The sequence below is a fragment of the Dunckerocampus dactyliophorus genome, chromosome 9 (genome assembly GCF_027744805.1).
Source record: "Dunckerocampus dactyliophorus isolate RoL2022-P2 chromosome 9, RoL_Ddac_1.1, whole genome shotgun sequence".
Taxonomy (NCBI): domain Eukaryota; kingdom Metazoa; phylum Chordata; class Actinopteri; order Syngnathiformes; family Syngnathidae; genus Dunckerocampus; species Dunckerocampus dactyliophorus.
In genome coordinates, this window is record NC_072827.1 from 8360311 (window position 1) to 8380915 (window position 20605).

Consider the following 20605-nt stretch of genomic DNA (forward strand, 5'->3'; position numbering starts at 1 on the left):
TCTTTAATTGCCATTGTTCACTCGTTTATTGTTCACTCATTTATTTACGTCAGTGCTTTTCGGATAGTGGGGCGCCCCCATGGTGCGTTGAACTGTCAGGGGGGGTGTGAGAGTCAGGGAGTACTTTCAATGTTAGTGCAGACCTGCCAACATGTATGAATTTATTGTACTCAGCATGCAATTTGACTCTTGAATACGCTCGTGTGCTTCACAGTTCTCCATTATGTTGCATTTTGCTGGTTTCAGTTTCAAGTTCAGGCTGTACAGTACAGATAAATAAACAGATAGCATCAGTTTCTCAGCAGTATTTCGAATCGAAAGGGGTGTGAAAACATTTCTGTCCCCTAGTGGGGGTTCTCTAAAGTATTAGAGAACCACTGAATTATGACATAGGGCCGCACGGTGGCCAAGTGGTTAGCTTGTTGGCCGCACAGTCAGGAGATGTGGGAGATGTGGGTTTGAATCTCCGTTGGACATCTCTGTGTGGTGTTTGCATGTTCTCGTGTGGGCGTGGGTTTTTTGTCTACTGTTTATGTGCCCTGCGATTGGCTGGCGACCGGTCAAGGCTGTACCACGCCATCAGCTGGGATAGGCTCCAGCATACCCAATTTTGTACTTTTATTTAAGTCATTTAAATGTATTTTTTAGTATTTTTATGCTTTTATTTACATCATTTGTATTATTTTATATTATATTTACTATATATTTTAAATCATATTTATTTTAAATTGTTTTAAAATAAATTTTTACACCATTTTATTTAAAAAAATATATATGTTTTTTTATTTATTTATTTATTTTACACTTTTCATTAAGGCATTTTTATTTATTATTTTTATATTTATATTTCTTTTTTTTTTACTTATGTCTTTATTGACATTAGGTATACTTTTATTATAGTCAAACCAAGCAAATGTATTTGTTTTTTTTTTTAATGGCATGTTGTCTTTTGAAACAGGAATACACAAAATTCCATGCCCAAAGTTGATATTTTAAGTTCAGAGGAATTTCTGAAAGCATTTTGTCAAGAAAATGAGGAAGAACAGCAGAACTGCATGAGTACAAATAATGCATAAAGTAAAATCGTAATTAATCAAGTAAAATCAAAAAGACCACAAAATCAGAATTTCACTTTCCGGTGTATAAGCCACTACTGTTTTTCTCGAACTTTGAACCCTGCGGCTTATAAATCGGTGCTGCTGATATGTGGTCACGTTCTAATCTCGTGTTATCTCATATACTTCAGAACTACTACTAATCGTTTAAATACGTATTTTGGAAAATGTTCTTACTGAGATAGTCCACCATAACAGCAAAAAAAGTTCAGGAAACAATAAAAAAAAACGCCAAGAACCCACCTTTCTCCGCGTTTGCTAACCCTGTCGCTCTCGTTGAGTAGAGACGGGTATGCGTGCACACGCTGCAGTTTACAGTGAGCAACAACAAGCACAATTTATACTAAAATCAAATGTAAAACATTGTTGTATTTGGATTATTCAATAAACACCCGAAATATACCGCCAAGATTGCATAGCCTGTGATGTTGAATGAAAGCAAAAAAAAAGAGGCGACGTATTGGACTTGTGCAGCGATCGCATTGTTGACATACTGTATCTGCATCTATGATGACTCAAAGGTGTCACTGTACTGGTTTTTATGATGTCCAGAGCCATCAGAAATAGTGTGTAACATCCAGTAATTCCCCACGTGATCCTACATAAAACTTAGGGCCCTGTCACACCTTGACGATTTAGCCAGCACATGCCTGACGTGATCATTTTGATGGCATACGTTGAACTGCAGACGTTTTTTTTTTTCCAATTTTGGCCGTATACATAGCGTATTCATAACGAGGTCGACGAAAACATGATGTATTAGTAACTTATATAGAACGTTTCTATAACTTATAGAAAACTTATATCAACAAATGCGTAGCGTGTTGCCGGTGTTCACAATTTATGCCCAACGTCACAACTTGACGATTTAGCCAACGTATGAAAAAATTGGCCAATACGCTGGCGTACGTCCAGTAAGTTATGGGTAAGTTTTGTATAAGTTAAGAGCACGCTGAAGCACGCCCTCTACTGGTCAAGCTGCAAACTTACCTGCAAATACAATAACAACAGCATCCATCTTCTCTCGCCAAGAAGACAGTTCTGTCTCAAGGTATGTTGACGTATTTTGACTTGTACGTAACTTACAAATAACGTGTGTGAACGGGCGTCAACGATCGCATAACTTATTGCCCGCGGATGCGGGACGTATTAATCATACGTTGACATACGTCGAAATGTTTTGTGCATGCACAAAATTTTTGGACGACTTGGACGTACTATGACGTATGCCGGCGTGCTTCAGCGTGCTCTTAACTTATACAAAACTTACCCATAACTTACTGGATGTACGCCAGCGTATTGGCCAATTTTTTCATACGTTGGCGTAAGCTGGCTAAATCGTCAAGGTGTGGCAGGGCCATGACGCAATGCACGTAGCGCCACAGGCATACACGTCATATACGCTCACATATACCAGACATATACCAAAAAAATCAATAGAAATACACACACAATAAACCATATGAAACAAAACATAAAATGCTGTGCTCTTCTCTTGGAGATGAACAAAGTTGCTATCTATCCATCGAACACTGGCTGCCGAGGTGCGTACTGCCACCTACTGTACCGGAATGTAAACGCGTCATGCACATACGCAGTCACAACCCGGTAGTCACAATCTTCCATCTTAGAAAACGCACAAAGAAACGGATATGATGCCGCTTTCAAGTTAAAGGCGATGGATTTGGCTGTCAGAGAAGAAATTGTGCAACTTTTGCACAAGTCTTCACAGCAGGGGTAGGGAACCTGTGGCTCGGGAGCCAGATGTGGCTCTTTTGTCGACTGCAATTGGAGCTCAGACATTTTTTAACATGATAAAATGTGTTTATTTTCTTTTATTTCGCTGACATTTTAAAATAAAACATGACAGAAAAAAATAATGTTCAAAATATAAAACTTTCTTAGGCATTTTAATCCATCCATCCATCCATTTTCTACCGCAACGGGGGTGGCCGGAGCCAATGCCAGCTGTCCTTGCGATATTTTCCGGGTCAGACACCAAAACTCGATTATTACTGGATAATGCTTGGCCAAAAAGGGTTCCCAACCCCTGCTTTACAACGTGAAGCAGAAATAACACTATCTTCAGCGGGTTTTCGAAAGGCTGGGACGACTGGAGGACACGGAGAGCACAGCGAAAGAGAGAGAGAGACACAGACAAGGTTGTGTGACGAAGGAATTATGACGCTCTTCAATTCTGACATGGAAGAGGAAGACTTTTCGTGGTTTTAGTTCCCAAGGGGGCGGCCATGAATGACTTTTCTGGGAGGCAACTGTTATCTATGTTACACGCACTATTTGGCACTGTTTAACTAGCCGTGTACTGTTTTGCACTGTTTAAATAGCCATGTTGCGCCACCATCTTATCAAAAGTTCTGTGCAACATTTCCGTGCACTAAATATCCCATTTTATGACGTGGACACCTGCAGCCTATAGTCCGGCGCGTCTTATACGTGTACAAATCTGTTTTTTCCTGTAAATTTAGTGGGTGCGGCTTATACAGCGGAATTTACGGTATAACTACAATGTACATATATGAAGGAGGAAGATGACTAAAATATTGCTCGGTTGTATAAGTATAAGTATAAGTATAAGTATAGTAAGTATAAGAATAATAAGTATAAGAATAAGTCAGACATCAGTTGTATGTTACACATTTCAATGTCACTTTTGACTTGCTGTGTGCGACCCACCAGTTAAGAACCACTGGTCTACAGCGTAGTCCTGGTGCACCAGCCAGAACATCTGTCACTCGTGTCAGTGCTAATGTTTCTGTTCATATTTGTACGCCTACAATGATTGCTTCAAATGACCTCAGTGGCTTAAATCTCCAGGGGTGATACCAAAATAATAGTCATAATTTGTTCCTTATTGTACTTTCAAGCAATGAGAGAATATCTTCAACATGGAAAACTAAGATCTGGTGAGAAGAGCCCGACTTGTTGACCACGACAAAACAAAAGGACTTCATGTCCCCCACGGTGAGTTTGACATCTGACATTCCATTTGTTTTGCTCAGCTTCATATGCACAAGTGTTGCCGCACATCTGAGAACAAACCTTTTGAGGTCCTTCACTAGCATGGTGCTGCTGATTGCACAGGCACCAGCAATTTCCTAACCAACGGCCACCTGAACAATGATGTGTTCCCTTTTCAAACCACCGCCTCCTTTCAAAGCAGAATCATTTCACAGTTTGGAAGGAGATCTCCATAGCAACTCCTCTTTGAGGGGTTTACAATCACCAGCCAATAATTCTATGATCATCGGGCCTTGCCATTCCCAGTGCTTCTTTTCACAGTGGACAGGGGGGACAAGGAGGGTGAGGAGGAGGAGGAGGAAGCAAGAAGAGTCTCCAGTCTATTTCAGGCAATTCATCTTGCAGGCCCATTAGAATTCAAAATATTGCGACCTTCAATCACGGGGAATTTTATTTGGAGCCGCGGTGATCTCCACTCGAGATGGGTCGGCATTTTGCGCTAATCATCCGCCGTGAGTGGAAGCTGACAAAAACTCTTCATTCTGGCTCAAGCAAAATGCTCATTTCAATGCTGTGACAGCCGCTCAAACACCTGGCACACAGAAAACGTAACCTGGATGGTTCTGCTAAATCATCCCAGTGCGCAAGGAGTGTCTAGGGGTCTTGTTGACGAGTGACGGAAGGTTAGAGCGTGAGGTCGACAGGCGGATCGGCGCAGAGCCCCGGATAAGCGGAAGAAAACGGATGGATGCATGGACGAGAGGAGCACTTACAACAGGGGTGGCCAAAGTGCAGCACGCAACTGAATAGACCTCCGACACAGTCTAAAGATAGAATTTAACAAGAAAACTACAAACGTAAACTGCAAAAATGGACAAATCAGCACTAAATGTAGAAGAATAAAGTCAAAATATTAAGAAAAAAAAGTCGTAATCGAATGAGAAAAAGTAGTACAATTTTAGTAGCAAAAAGTTGAAATATGAAAGAAAAATACTTTTTTGTTGTAATATTATGAGAAACAAACAAAACAACAAATAAAGTTGTCATTTTTGGAAAACTAGGCTGCAGAAAAAGTTATGTTACAAAAATAAAGTCCAAATATTATGGCAATAAAGAAGAACAAGAAGAAAGTTGAAATAGTGGAACAATTGGAAAAAACAACAGCAGAAATGAAAAGAACAGCTCTAATTTTACAAGAATAAAGTGAAAATATTTGGAGAAAAAAGTCATATATTCTTATAAGAAAAAAAACTCACAATTTGATGAGAATAAACTCATAAAATTATGAGAAAAACATGTCATTTTAGTGGCATAGAGTTGAAATATGAAAGAAAAAGATGTTTTTGTTCAAGTCGTAAAATGATGAGAAACAAACACAACAAGGAATAAAGTTGTAATTTTTGGAAAATTGGGTTGCAGAAAAAGTTATAATATTACAAGAATAAAGTCAAAATATTATGGGAATTAGGTCATAATTACGAGAAGAAAATTTACAAGAAGAAAGTTTAAATATTTGGACAATTAAAAAAAAAACAACAGCAGAAACGGGAACAACAGTTGTAATTTTACAAGAATAAAGCCAAACTATCAAGAGAAAAAAGTCATATTCTAACAAGAAAAAAAAGTGGCAATTTTAGTAGAATAAACTTGCAATATTATGAAGAAACATTTTTGTAGGATAGAGTTGAAATACTAAAGAAAAAATATTTTTTCAAAGTTGTAATATGAGAAACAAACAACGCAATAAAGTTGTTATTTTTGAAAAATTTGATTGGGGGAAAAGTTATAATGTGTTATACTGTGGACCAGCTCTACACTCTCAGCAGGGTCCTTGAGGGTGCATGGGAGTTTGCCCAACCAGTCTACATGTGTTTTGCAGACTTGGAAAAGGCATTCGACCGTGTTACCGAGGAATTCTGTGGAAAGTACTCCGGGAGTACGGGGTATCGGATCAGCTAATTCAGGCTGTTCGTTCCCTGTATGACCGGTGTCGGAGTTTGGTTCGCATTGCCGGCAATAAGTCGGACCCGTTTCCAGTGAGGATTGGACTCCGCCAGGGTTGCCCTTTGTCACTGATGCTGTTCATCACTTTTATGGACAGAATTTCTAGGCGCAGCCAGGGCGTTGAGGGGTTCCGGTTTGGTGGCTGCAGGATTGGGTCTCTGCTTTTTGCAGATGATGTGGTCCTGCTGGCTTCATCGAGCCGTGAACTTCAACTTTCAGTGGATGGGTTCGCAGTCGCGTGTGAAGCGGCCGGGATGAGAATCAGCACCTCCAAGTCCGAGTCCATGGTTCTCGCCCGGAAAAAGGGTGGAATGCCATCTCCAGGTCGGGGATGAGATCCTGCCCCAAGTGGAGGAGTTTAGGTACTTTGGGGTCTTGTTCACGAGTGAGGGAAGGATGGAACGTGAGATCGACAAGCGAATTGGTGCGGCGTCTGCAGTGATGCAAACTTTGCATCAGTCCGTTGTGGTGAAGAGCTGAGCCAAAAGGCAAAGCTCTCAGTTTACCGGTCGATCTACATTCCTGCCCTCACCTATGGTCATGAGCTTTGGGTAGAGACCGAAAGGACAAGATCGCGGGTACGAGCGGCCGAAATGAGTTTTCTGGGTGGCTGGGCTCTTCCTTAGCGATAAGGTGAGAAGCACTGTCATCCGGGAGAGACTCGGAGTAGAACCGCTACTCCTCCGCATTGAGAGGAGCCAGATGAGGTGGCTTGGGCATCTGGTCAGGATGCCTCCCGGACGCCTTCCTGGGGAGGTGTTCAGGACAAGTCCGACCGGTAGAAGGCCTCGGGGAAGATCCAGGACACATTGGAGAGACTATGTTTCCCAACTGTCCTGGGAACGCCTCGGGATCCACCGGGAGGAGCTGGACAAAGTGGCGGGGGAGAGGAAAATCTGGGCCTCCCTGCTTGGGCTTCTGCCCCTGCGACCCGATCTCGGATAAGTTAATTAAGTTACGGTATAATATTATGGGAATAAAGTCAAAATATTATGGGAATTAAGTCATCATTTTACGAGAAGAACATTTACAAAGATTATTTAAGAATAGACTTGAAATATTTGGCAAATTTAAAAAACAAACAGTAAAACTGGGTAAAAAAAAGAGAAAAGAGAGAAGTTGATATAAATAATAGACTTTTTCACCTACTGTATATGACAAAGCCGAGATGCAGTTTTGAGCATATCTTTACAAAATATTAGTTGCATCCTTTTATTTTTCACTATGTGACCCTCGCTGGAGAAAGTCAGGACTCCCCTGGCTTACAACAAGCACGGAAAATAGATACATGGCACATAAGGCGAGTTACATTACAGACATACAGTGGAACCTTGGTTAAAGCACACCCTGGTTAGCTTATTTTTTGGTTCACATCAAAAATGTACCTCTTTATTTGTGTGTTCTGTGTTCGTAATGTATTTTTAATTGCAAAACATCCACTGTGTTAACACGGAAACCTGAAGCGGAAGTCATTGTTCCCCACTTCTGTCGCCCGTTTATGACGTCATCAGTGGTTGACCGTGTGGTTCTTTGCTAACTAGCCCAGATAAATCTCTGCATTTCTTATTGATCACGGCTGCAAAATAAGCCAAAAAATGTACCAAGTGGCAGCAGTTTGATGAAGAAGGTGAGAAACACTACTGAATTCAAGAAACAACCCAAAGGCGGCGTCCGAGTGGATCTTGCTGCAACATAACCGTCTTTGGGAACAATCAAGTCTTCAGTCAAGGTAAAAGTGATGTTAAATGTTCATTTATCCCTTTCATTCATTATTTATATGAATTTCACATTGTTTTCTGCATATAAAACTATAATTGGAATTGGAATTGTGTAGGGAATGGAAAAAATGTATTAGATAGTAAAATGTTTCAGTTTGTGTCCTTCTGGAACGGCTTCAGGACGCTAAATAGTTATTTTTATAAACCTCACACAGGGGTTTTCGAATTGGATAGCTTTTGTATGATTCATATTTCAACAATTTTTGCCAAAATTCTGCCTTGGTTTTTTTTACAGAAACTTCTCCACAGCTTTTACTACATCAAACCTTAAAATGGCCATTTCTCACCTCTATAAACACTTTTATGCAAAGTGTATGGTCATTCTTTTTTTTTTTTTTTTTTTTAACAGCGGATCCAGAAACTGCTTGGTGCTTAAGCAGTGGCCAGAAGTTCTGCAATACAAGCAAGACTATAATGTTTCTCCTAATCTCCCCAGTTTCTCATTCCAACACGTTGTTTCTTACAGAACTGATTAAAAAAATGACAGTGCTGAAAGAGGCTGCACCAAAAATAGCAGAAAGTTACCGTCAGCCAGATCCTCGGAATTAAGTTTAAGTGTCTAGAGGCCCAATTTCTCACTCTCACAATTTTGGATGAGTCTTCATTACAAGGAAGCTTTGTTTTGGTGACGCACACTGGCGGCATTCAAACAGCTAATTGTTGCAAATACAATCATCTGGGAATACGGCCAGGTGAGCTGGCAGCATTGCTAAGAATGGGAATACAAGAGTAGATGAGGTTGAATGTGGCTGTGTCTTCTTCTCTCCAGCAAGTGTTCCAGGCTGGGAACGCTGTGCCGGAAAACCAATCAGCCATGAGATCGAGACAAGCGCCCATTCAAGAGTCGCACTATACAGTGGTACCTCGATTTTTGTTATTAATTCCTTCCGAGCGATTCGAGAAAACATGAAACGTACGAAAATTGAGACTGGTTCTCAGTCGGAAAACGGTAGATTGTACCCTTAGGGTTGGGAGTGAGATCTTGCCCCGGTTGGAGTTCAAGTATCTCGGGATTTTGTATATGAGTGAGGGAAGGCTGGAGCGTGAAATCGCCAGGTGAAAGAGCAAAGTGTCTGCAGTAACGCAATCGTGCTAAGAGAAAAAGAGCTGAGCCAGAAGGCAAAGCTCTCAATTTACTGGCTGATCTAAGCCATGAGCTTTGGGTTACCGAAAGACAGAGAATACGGATACAAGCAGCAGAAACGAGTTTCCTCCATAGGATGGCTGGACTCAACCTAAGAGATGAGGGTGAGGAGAGGGTGAGGAGCTCGGTCACCCGGGAGGAGCTCAGAGTAGAGCTAGTCCATCTAGTACAAATACCTCCCGGACGTCTCCCTGGTGAGGTGTTCTGGGCATGCCCAGCCGGGAGGAGGCCCCGTAGCAGATCCAGGACACGCTGGAGGTGTTACGTCTCCCGGTGGAGCTGGAAAAGGTGGTTGGAGATTGGGAAGTCTGGACTTCCCTACTGACACTGCTGCCCGGGCTTGGATAAGCAGAAGCAAATGGTTGGATGGACATTTTATAGGGAATAATTCTAGTTTTCCATGCAGAAAACAATGCAAAATATTTAGAAATGACGAATAGATAGAAACTTATCGTTTATGCAGACACACGGAAACAATACCGCATATTGTACGAAAACTGAAGCTAAATTTCAGCGTAAATTTTCTCCAAAAATCTAATCATGTGAAAACTGGAGTGTACGAAAACCGAGGTTTGACTGCAGTAGTTTTGCTGTACATTTTAAGCACAGGTACTTTGAGAATGAAAGAAAAAATAGAGTAGCGCCTCTCTGTTTGCAGTTGTAGCTGACAATCTGAAACAGAAAACAAGTTTCCCCAAACTTGTCAGCAAATATCTTGATCAGAAGAGGAACTAACAAGTACGTTTGTGGTCCAGCCAACACCTTATCACTTAGTTAGGCGTGTCCCAAGACTTTTGTTCATATCTTTAATGACTACAGGTTGACATCATTTTTACAACTGACACAACATGGGAGAGTTTTTCTTGGAAACCCTACTTCAAGAAGCATTTTGCAAAGATATCCGAGTACCATCAATGAAGTTAACGTTCATAAAATGACCAGCTTGGTTATTTCTCCGAAATGCACAAACGCGGGTTTGCTCTATTAAATTTAAAAGACTCTGGATTAATTGCCGGCTCATTCTCACATGGAAACAGCTGTGCACGTGGATAAATGCCAGCTCCCCAAATATCCAATGTTTGCATGGAAGTGACATCATCAGCATTCACATAGGTGCTGAATATGCAAATGGGGTGTTTATTTTTTAAAGTTTAGTCCTGGGCACTGGTAGCGCAGTGCTGCTTGCAGAGGGTTCCACTCCTGACCATGTTGCCATACGCAGGCATCACAACCATTAGTGCCAGCCCCAAATCAGGAAAAGTATATGTTGTAAAGACTAAGCTAAACAAATAATATGGATGATTGATTCCCATGGGTATTTATTTATTTTATTTAACTTTTCTCTTTTTTTAACTTAATTATCTCAGAATTATTAGTTATATTTCATAGATTTTAATACACGCACAGGTTCCTCCTCAGTTTCTTAAAAATAGCATCTGAAATACACAAACCCAAACCCTAACCCCAACCACCATACAAACCCCAACCCCAATCCTAAAACAAACCCCCAATCCTAACGTCAAACCAATTCTAACCCAAACTCTAACCCCAAACTCAATCCTAACCCTGACCTCAAACCCAATCCTAACCCTAACCGCAACCCCAACCCAAATCCTAACCACGGCCCTAATCCTAATCCCAAATCCAATCCTAAACCCAACGCCAATCTTAACCCAAACCCTAAACCTAACCCCTACCCAATCCGAACCCAAATCCAAACCCTTTGCTCACAGAATTATGTGTATTTGTGGTTTTGAAGGCTATATAAAAAAAAAATTTTAATCTTGTGTGGAACACTTCCAAATGCATAATTGATTTGTCAGTCAAAGGAGGGACATTTCGTCTAAACCGGTCTTTCATTGTGTTACGCGTGGAGTCCGGGAATATAAAGTATCAACACTGGCAGCATGCCATGTTATTATGTGAACCTTTTGATGGTAAGTGTTGTTCCACTTACCTTTAGAGCCACGGCTGTCAATTCTTTTTTTCACATGACCTGACATCAGTTTGAGGGAGGAGCTGCTGCCTCAATCGGTATTGGTAAAGAAGCGCTGGACAATATCGGTATAAATATCGGAAAGTCAATCTTGAGCATCTGGAGTTCTAAATAGTATTGCAAAATTTTTGGGAAAGGACGCAAAATGTCTGTTAAAGATATACTTTTAAGGCTTCTAAAAGCACACATGCATGTTGACGGAAAATGTGCGATGCTAGATCAAACTGTCATGCAAAGTTTCCGCAGTGCAGAAGAAGCTGCGTCTCATCTCAGTGCAGGCAAGAACCCTTCTGACGTCTTCTGAGGGAATGTGAGGTTTGCGCAGGCTTCATTAATTGCGACTTTTGTGTTGTGATCTCTGCACCCAGTGCACCACATGTCCCGCTAACAAGAAGCCGGGCACGACGGAGGCACACTCTTTGTCAAAGGCTGTTGAAGGAATGTAGCCTTTTCAGTCTCATAATGTTTGCGCTTGCTCTCGCAGCAAAGCATCATGAGGCTTTTTTTTTTTTTCACAATGGTTTGTAACGCTGCAGAGGGAAGTAAATCACCGCTTTTGACTCACGTGTCATGTGGAAGCACATTTCCCGAGGCCGGCGATGTCGACAGCGTAAAGGAACTGCGGGATTGCGCTGCAACATAGCAAGTTGAGACGAGTACAGTCAACGCTTGAGAAATCCACTTCTGTGCTCAAACATTTTCATGCTTAACCCATGAATTCACAATAAAACGACCCATCTGTCAGTTTGTGGAGTAGTAACATTGTTCAATCACACAATTCTCACACGGCACCCATATATGGATGTATTATTTTGCATATATTGTAATGAATCAAGTATAATTCAACCTGCAACCATAAGGCAATCGTCTATGAAGACCACATTTGGTATACAGTATATACACTCAACAAAAATATAAATGCAACTCTTTCGTTTCTGCTCACATATTTTATGAGCTGAACTCAAACATGTAAAACTTTTTCGACGTACGCAAAAAGGCCTATTTCTCTCTAATATTGCTCACAAATCTGTCTAAATCTGTGTTAGTGAGCTTTCACAGGTGTGGCATATCTAGATGCTGATTAGACAGCATGATCATTGCACAGGTGTGCCTGAGGCTGGCCAAAATAATAGGCCGCTCCAAAATGTGCAGTTTAACTGTATTGGAGTGGAGGGGTGGGGGTGCTGAAAACCCACCATGGGGTCAGAAAAAGTTGCGAGTGTCAGCAATTTCATAAAGAATGTGAGGAGCACCATCCATCCATCTTCTTGCGTTTATCCAAGTTCGGGTTGATGGGGCAGCAGCTAAAGCAGGAAAGCCCAAACTTCCCTCCTCTAGGCTACTTCGTCCAGCTCCTCCCGGCAGTTTCTGAGGCGTTCCCAGGCCAGCTGAGAGACATAGTCTCTCCATCGTGTCCTGGCTCTTCCCCAAAGCCTCCAATCGGTCGGACGTGCCCTGAACTTCTCCCCAGGGAGGCATCCGGGATGAATCCTGACCAGATGCCCGAGCCACCTCATCTGGCTTTATTTCTAAGGGAGTGCCCAGCCACCCTACAGAGGAAACTCATTTCAGCCGCTTCTACCCGCAAACATGACCACACTATTGAATTTCATCTTGCCAGGATGTACGGGAACTCCACATCATCTCTTTATTTACATCAACTCAACAATCATCAACAATGAGTTCCACTTATTCTTCTTTGATAATAATTTCACATTGTTTTCTGCATGTAAAACTACAAATATTCTCCATAAAATGTACGTTTGGTTGCTTAGAACAGATCCATTGAATTTACATTATTTCCCAAAGCCTAGGTTTTTTTGGCCGTGCAATTTGTGGCGTTCTCCAAATTTTTTTTTGCTTGTGGAGAAGATGAGCGCGCACGCAGCGCACAACCTGTAAGTCGAAGGTGCGTACCACGCACAAAAACTGCTCGGATGTACAGCTGTCGCTTGTAGACCGTTTTTATTCACCAATCGTGACCTCTTACAGCGCATACCCAGATGCACCACAGGCGTATACGTCATATCCGGTCACGTGAATAACAACATGCATTGCAACAGGAGTCAAAGGAATCAAATAGAAATATATATTTCCATATATATTATCCACTGAGACATAGCAAATAGAGGAAGAAACAAATATACACGAATTTTCGTGTGATTGATGCACTCTCGTCATACGTGCAACACATGACCGACTTACTCAACACGCATTGAGCACGTAAAAAATATCTGAACATGCGTTAATGTGGGGTGTACGTGTGGCGCACGACACACATATGGAGTCCGCAAATGCGGCGTAGGAAAAAATGTACATTTTGCCCGAACCTGACACCAGCAAAACGTATGAAAGACACACATTGGCTGTGCGGACGACGCACGAAGACGCACGAAGCGCATAAGTTTGTCTTGCAACCTGAAACAAAAACGTAAGCGCCTGTGGTTGACGTGACAGAGAACCTCTGCGGCCGGTCTGCAGCCGGTTTATGGCTCACAAATCAGTACATCACACACGTTTCTTGCGTTTTTTGCATGTGGGAGCTCGTACGAACAGTTGTGACCTCTGCTTAAGGGAAAATTAGCCTTGATTATCATACTTTTCGCTTTTTGTTGAACCTTTTTGAACAAATTAATAATGAAAACTGAGCTACCTACCTACCTATCTATCTATCTACTGTATCTATCCAATATTGTGGTGCCCTACACTTGACTAGGATAGTTTTTTTCTGAAACATATTTGGAGAATAAATCTAAGAATTGTCAGATAGGAGTGGAAGACAATATTAAACACCATACGTGCTTTCCATGCAGCCCTGCAGGAGGAGACTCTGAATGTTTCTGATTGAAGGCTCAAACGCTTCAGCTTTTTTCTTTAAAAAAAAAAAAGTGGTTTGAGTGGTGCAGCAATCATGCATCACACACAGGAAGGACATATCAACAACAGAGCAAGACTGTGAGCACATGTCAAGTGTGGAAATAGAGGTAAACGGCCAGACCCCACACCTGGCTGCTTCATGGAATTGGCAGAGGAAATCATAGCGCTGGTCCGGAATGGGCACTCTGCTTTCATTTGGGTCAGTGGTGCAGAAGGGGGAAATTTTCAGCAGTAGCCTGACTCTTTGTCAGCACCTTGAAAAAAAAGTTGACTTTCTGGAAAACAGAGAAAAGTGCTGATGGTTGACACTGGCTACGTTTACATGCAGTCCAATAACCAATGCAGTTCATAACCGGAATATTAGCAATAACCCGGTTGCACACGGCCATGGAAACACCAAAAACCCTTTTGAAAAACCCAAATAATACCCCTGGGTTACTCCTTTTCTAGCCCGAAAATCGGGTCATGTACACGCCTATCGGAATATCCCGATCAAAAGGAACATTAATTTGTGTTCTGCGCATGTTTTATTCAAAAGGAATCTTGTGTCTTTGGCAGGAAGTACTTGTAAACATGACGATACGCAAAACCCCCCACTCTTGGAGCGAGGAGGAAACAAGCCACCTCGTTAGTGTGGTGAAAGACAGGAACATTATGGCTTTTATTGACGGTAGAAAGTACCGCGATAGCGAAATCTATCAGAAGGTGCGCAAGCAGTTACGCGAAGCAGGGTTTATACAAACGCATCTTCCAAAGTGTCCGGGGGGCTCTGGGGATGTAGCATGGATATGGATGGCACAGCTCCAGCTCCATTTCCTATTTCTTCAGGTTCTCGCCTTCCATTAATGAAGAAAGTGAGACAGAATAGTGTCAAGTACTGGTGGTGGGTCAGTACCAGCACCAAAGCGCAAACAAAGGCGTTCATTATGCGCCGTGCCGGTGTTGTTGTTGTTTTTGGATACAGGAAGAAGAAGCGGAAATGACGCGCATTGCATCATGACGTATACCGTGCATCGAGACGTTGTCCGTGTGCTTTTTGTTTTGTTTTGTTTTGTTTTTTCACGTCGCGCATGTAAACGGGTTATTCCGAATGCTTCAGAAACCAGAATATTGACTTTAACCCAAATATTGACTGCATGTGAACGTAGTCGGTGTCATCCAACCTCAAACACCAGTGGGCCTTACGCAAGGAAGGAGAAGGTCATGGACAGACATGATCCATACTTATTGTCCAGTATTGTCCAGTACCGCATTACCGATACCACCATGAATACTGTAAATCACAAAGTCCAATTACAAGGTCAGACAATCCCATAATAAATCAAACATACTTGCAATGGAGGGCCATTATATTCCTATTGAATATGTCCGAATCAGACAAAATGCAGCATTTATGACCAAACTGATTTATTCCTCATGGCAGCGAGCAACTCAAGTGTTCTTGAAAGCCTACAGACAATAACAAGAGTCCAACAGTTACAATAATGGCAACGCATCATTAACTATAATCCACCACAATCCCTTCCTTCACTCGGTGCTTCACAGTGAAATGATGGTTTACTAAGTCCCGTGCAAGTCCAATTGCTCCAGATTGCTAAAGTACATGCGGCCATTCTTTAGATAAAGATAGACCGGCACTTCTTTCGGGTCACCTTGGAATAACAAGGAATAAGAATCACCGCCATAAGCACCATCAGGTATACAAGTGTATATTGGAATACGAGTGCTTAGTTGTATTTATTTTATACATTATTTAAAGTCAAGGCAGTTTCTCTCAAATGTACAGTCGTGGCCAAAAGTCTGGAGAATGACACAAATGTTACTAAGTTGTTCCCCAAGCCACTTTTGCCTTTGGGATAGGAAGTTCCTCACTAAACTATTCTGAAAGTTACTTTCGGAGGCTGTTTTGGTACTATTGTTTATCCATGGCTGTGTTGTTAGGACACGTGAATGATTTCCGGATGCGTTACCGTTGGCATGACACAGGACTGATGGTAGCGCTCACCTTTTCATCTCCGGGAAAGCCTTTTTCTGGATGCCCCAAACAGTAGGAAAGTTGATTCATAAGAGAAAACGGTTTTACCCCAGCCTTCAGGAGTCCAATACCTGTATCTTTTGCAGGGTACCAGTCTGTCCCTGATGTTTTTCCTGGAGAGAAGTGGCTTCTACGCGCCCTTCTTGACACCGGGCCATCTTCCAATAGTCCTCGCCGTGCGAGCAGATGCACTCATGCGTGCCTGCTACCATTCCTGAGCAAGCGTTGCACTGGTGGTGCGACCGGTCCTGCAGCTACATCTTCGTTGGGTAACCTGATGCCTTCTTCAGATAACTGAACCTCTCTCTTTGAAATTCTTAATGATCTGATGAATGAATGAATTTAGGTGCCATCCTACTAGCTGCAACATCCTTGCCTGTGATGCCCTTTTTTGTGCCGAGCAAGGATGAAAAACAAAGATTTCAAGCGCCACCCCGCTTTTTAAAGCTTCCAGTCTGTTATTCTCGCTCAATCGGGATGGCAGAGTCATCTCCAGCCTTTGTCCTTGACACCACTCTCACCAATGTCAACCAGACAATCTAACATGATGTCAGCTGCTCCTTTTGTGGCAGGGCTGAAATGCAGTGGAAAAGGGGTTTTGGGATTAACTTCATTTTCATGACAAAGAGGGACTTTGCAATTAACGCCACTCATCTTATCACTCGTCACAACATTCAGGAGTATATGCAAATTGCCATCATAAAAACGAAGGCAGCAGACTTTGTGAAAATGAATGATTGTGTCATTCTCAAAACTTTTGGCCATGACTGTGTATGGATTTAACATAAGTCTCATTCTTGTGCTCTGGAATAACGCCAAACTTCCAACTTAACGTAACTTCCAAAAACCTTCCATACTACTTGTCAATGGAAAATACTGTTAACCCGTTAGTAGACAAGGGACAGGACAAGCTCTTTGACAAGAATAAGAGATACAGTTTAATCATAAAACTTGCACGCAAGGACGCAAATCAATACAACCTGCAAGGTGGCTGATCAGAGAGATACCTGGACATTCGTGTTAAGGCCGCTGGTTCATAAAGACTACAGGACAGCAAGTAGATTGGTTTCTCCTAACACACACACACACACACACACAAATTGGGCCCATCGTGAAAGAAGGCCTTTCGATGAAACCCCTCTACTCCGCAGCCTCATTCCAACGCCCCCATGTGTTGTTGTGAACGTAAACAGCATATGGGAAGTCGTAAACAGTCGTCAATCGTTTCTGGCGGTTAATTGGCTCCCGACCGCGATAAATGAATTTCTGCGATATTGGATTCAATGTTAATAAATGGAATATTTTCATAGTTAGAGCATAGAGAAAACCTGTTTATGACTTTTTAATATGGTTTTCAACATTATTAGAACCCCGTAGACATGAAATAACACCCTCATAGTCACCATTACACTCCTCTTATTCATTATTTACACCGGATTGCACAGCTATTATGCTAGCGAGCGAGCTTGCAAGCTAGCGAGCTAACCGGTTAGCCTCAAATTTACAGTATTTCTTCTGAACTTAAGAAAGGGTTTCAAACGGAGTGAGGAAGAAGGACAAACTAAGAAGTCACAAGCTTTCCACTTCCACACGGAATGGGAGGAAAACCGTTTTTCACCCCGCATCCATGGCTGGCTACATCGAGTGCAAGGTAGGGTAATGTGGTAAGGATGGACGTCTCCTCCATGGAACATTACTGCTACCCAGTGACCAGAACACTACAAATCACTTGCATTTTAATATGTTTCCACTGATAACCGACCAGTCTACCATGAAACAGCAATCATTTATTTATTATTTAATTTCTGAAGAACCGCAATATAGCGAGGGAGCGATAATCGAACCGTGATATTGCGAGGGACGACTGTATGCCATTTATAACATACATGAAAAAATCAACCGCTTTTAAAGCGCAATAACATCATATTGTTTTTCACCAGTACGATACTGTATAGTACATACTTTCCAAATATATTCCTCGGCTTTGGAAATATTCAAAGTAGGACAAAGTTTGGAATACAGTAGATCCCTGCACATTTGTTATTCGACATTCATGGCCCTGCAAAATTGTGGATAGTTCATCAAAGGCTTTTTTTTCCCGCAGAAAACACACCTCATTCAACCATAATTTGGGTTGGGAGTGAGCCGTGTGTCAAAAAAAATGTAAACGAATTTGCAGATTTTCACCATTCACTAGTGGTCCCGAAGGTTTTTCTTATTTTCCTTCATTTTTCCATATTTTCCAGAAAAAGTCCCTTATTCTCACATGTATGGTGCTGCACAGCACAAACGACAAGCATAATAATAAACATAGAAAATGTCCAACTTATACCTTTCCGCTAGTGTCAATCCAAATTGAGCATGATTACGCGTGTGTACTTGCGAGTACTACCATGTGTCCTTAAATGTGGTCTGCAATAAACGCCGTGACATCAACAGGCGGCACCCTGCCTCCATCTTTGCAGAACATGGCCGTTAGCTTTTCGTCAGGATGTTAGTTTTAGCTGCGTTTGCTCTTATCGTGTTTTCATGTGTGGGAACATTCTCTTGGTTCTTAGTGAATGCCTTGAAGTTTCTCCACTCCCAGACGGCAGCAGGGAAGCATCTGCAGCATGTGGACACGCTGACATCAATGTAACATGGCAGGCAAGAAGCGCAATGCATTCCACTTAGTCAAAACAACGCAGGGTTTTTTTTGTCACATGAAAACACGTTTGACGCAAACACAAATGTATTCATTGTTGGGGGTGGGGGCCCGATCAAATATCTCATTACCTGAAGCACAACTAGTCCAATGTGAGTTTTGAGAAAAGATCTGGAGGATTAAAACGTGTAAGCTGATGTGTTGATGATGCATTCAAGGTTCCACCTGGAAGTAGCTTCTGGCCTGCGATTACACTGTGTGGCTGTTGCTGTGTGTGTGTGTGTGTGTGTGTGTGCATGTATGTGCGTGCTTGTAAACCTAAGTGGACATCCTGGATATGAAGCAGCTTCATGTCTCTTGTCCTCAAAAACCGTGTTATTCCAGAGCATCGACCCGACTAAAAGCACCTAAAGTATTAATTGTACAATATCTTTATTATTGTATTTCTAGTTTGTACTTGTGTAGAACTACATTACATCACACTGAGAGCTCTTTCTAATATGTTTCCTCTCAAAAGGCGGCTAAATTAGGTACCCACAATAATAGAAACGTATTTATTTAGCCATGCTTAAATTACTGAATAAGCTATTTACAAAATCTATCTATTAACTTTACTATGACATATTTTTGTATTCTTTCATTTCCCTATGAGAAAATGATAACCCGGTGCATGTTAAAAGCAGAAATGTGATGCGATTCAGCGTTCAGTTCCCTCAAAAATTTGTTTTTTTTTTGTGGTTTTTTTTGCTGTTTTCCCCGCATAAAACACACACAAAAAAGTTGTTAATAATTTAGAGATGTGTGATAATACAGGTATGTACCGCACACACGTACCACTGTTAGAGAGCCTATACAGTTCTTACATGTTTATGTTTCACCGATAATGTTTTTTTTCCTCAAGCATGGAGATTTCACACTTGGTTCGGCGGTCTTTGAACGCACCGTAGTTGTGTGCTGCGGGCTGTTTGGCTAGCGCTAGCTTGGACAGTCAATTTGGCCTCAAAGCTTGCAGCGAGGTGAACACAAGTTAGTATATGATGCTAAATCCTTACTGGATTGTAAATTATGGATTATGTGGACGCGGCTTCTCTAGCCTGTGGCCTCTAGCGCTAGCCTGACAAGCAGGCTAAAGGCTACACCGTGACTCCCATTCCATGTGTTCATGGATCATCTTCCATTATCATCGATTAGTGGTGAGTAGCTACACATTTTATACGTTACATGTGTTTAATAAATGTGTGAGGCATGTTTAGGGATTAAACCTGGAGGCTAGCAGCAGGGTTTGGGGGGGGGGGAGCAGGCCACATGTCAAAAATAAGCGTTTTTTATGGGCCTTTTATGGGCCTAATTGTCCTAATTGCTCATGATTTTCACTGTTCGCTGCTCGGTTCAGAACGTAACTTCGGTGAAAAGCGTGGATGTAATACATTTGATGGGATTTAGCTTTGTTCCACTGGTTTACTGTCTCCTCTATGTTGTCATGTAGCCTCGACCTCCCCGAGTCCTTTGTTGCTGTAGTACGCCGAGTTGGTCATACGACTTGTTGGTACGGCGGTTGGACAAACTGAGACTATCGTTCATCTTCTCCGAATTTTGCGCATGTTTCTTCAACTTTTCACCAATTTGTTTCGGCGTGTATTCTACCTTTTCGAGCCACCTGCCGTTCTTCCACAGGCTCCAAGTCCAGCCGCCTATCTTCCCTACAAACGCATCTCGCAGCTTCTCTATCTTTGCACCAGTTTTTATTTTGAAGCCCTTTTTGTGCGAAGCAATGACGACTGCAAGTGTTTCCTTGCAGGCCACCGTGGTTAACACAGGAAAAACAAAGATTTCAAGCACCACCGTCCTTTTTAAAGCTTCCAGTCGGCTATTTTCCAAATGATGGTAATTAAGTAAAAAAATGATATGAAAAAGTTTGCAGGGCTTCTGAAAAAGTCCCTGATCGTGACAAAGTACTTTGGATGGAATTTTTTTTTAACCCGGAGAATTTTAGGGGTCATTTTTTTCAAAACCCCAGGTCAATGAGAAAAGGG

At 41.9% G+C, this 20605-nt stretch overlaps 1 protein-coding gene across 7 annotated transcripts in view; it reads right to left on the minus strand.

Moving 5' to 3' along the window:
* LOC129188143 (obg-like ATPase 1) overlaps positions 1-20605 on the minus strand; it is a 104312-nt gene that overhangs the window by 80196 nt on the left and 3511 nt on the right. For 4 of the 7 annotated variants that reach the window (XR_008572530.1, XR_008572533.1, XR_008572531.1 and 1 more), the window contains 2 exons: positions 14022-14168; positions 11582-11648 (listed from right to left, as the gene is read on the minus strand). The exons of 1 other annotated variant lie outside the window; for it this stretch is intronic. The gene's annotated coding sequence lies outside the window, so the exon portion shown is untranslated. Of the gene's footprint in view, positions 1-11581; positions 11649-14021; positions 14169-15999; positions 16152-20605 lie in introns of those variants that run through there. 2 more of the 7 variants (XR_008572532.1, XM_054788259.1) reach the window with 2 other exon arrangements.